The sequence below is a fragment of the Anneissia japonica genome, unplaced genomic scaffold, assembly GCF_011630105.1.
Source record: "Anneissia japonica isolate Jap-2015-1 unplaced genomic scaffold, ASM1163010v1 scaffold287796_len146068_cov175, whole genome shotgun sequence".
Lineage (NCBI taxonomy): Eukaryota > Metazoa > Echinodermata > Crinoidea > Comatulida > Comatulidae > Anneissia > Anneissia japonica.
Genome location: NW_022705151.1, coordinates 53,942 through 54,505, shown reverse-complemented (window position 1 = coordinate 54,505; position 564 = coordinate 53,942). Strand labels below are relative to the sequence as shown.

At 13.8% G+C, this 564-nt stretch overlaps 1 protein-coding gene across 1 annotated transcript in view; it reads left to right on the top strand.

Moving 5' to 3' along the window:
* LOC117105384 overlaps positions 1 to 564 on the top strand; it is a 4,275-nt gene that overhangs the window by 3,164 nt on the left and 547 nt on the right. The gene's annotated exons all lie outside the window — the stretch shown is intronic.

Sequence of the window (564 nt, the reverse complement as noted above, 5' to 3'; positions counted from 1 at the left end):
TATATATACATACATATATATGCATTATAACATATACATACTTATGTATATATACACACATATACATATATACATATATATATATACACACATATATACATATATATATATACATAATATATAGACATATATACGCATATATATACATAATATACATACTTATATATATACATATATGTATACACACATATATATATACATACTTATATATATACATATATATATGCATACACATATATATATACATATATATACATATATACATACTTATATATATACATATATACACATACTTACATATATACTTATATAGGCCTATATATATACACATACATATATGCATTATAATATATATACATACTTATATATTATATATATATATACATACTTATATATATATACATACTTATATATACGTATATATATTTATATATACATACTTATATATATATATATCAATATAAATGTATGTATATATATATAAATATATATATGTATAAATATATATATGTATATATATGAATATATATATGTATATGTGTATATATATATATACGTATATAT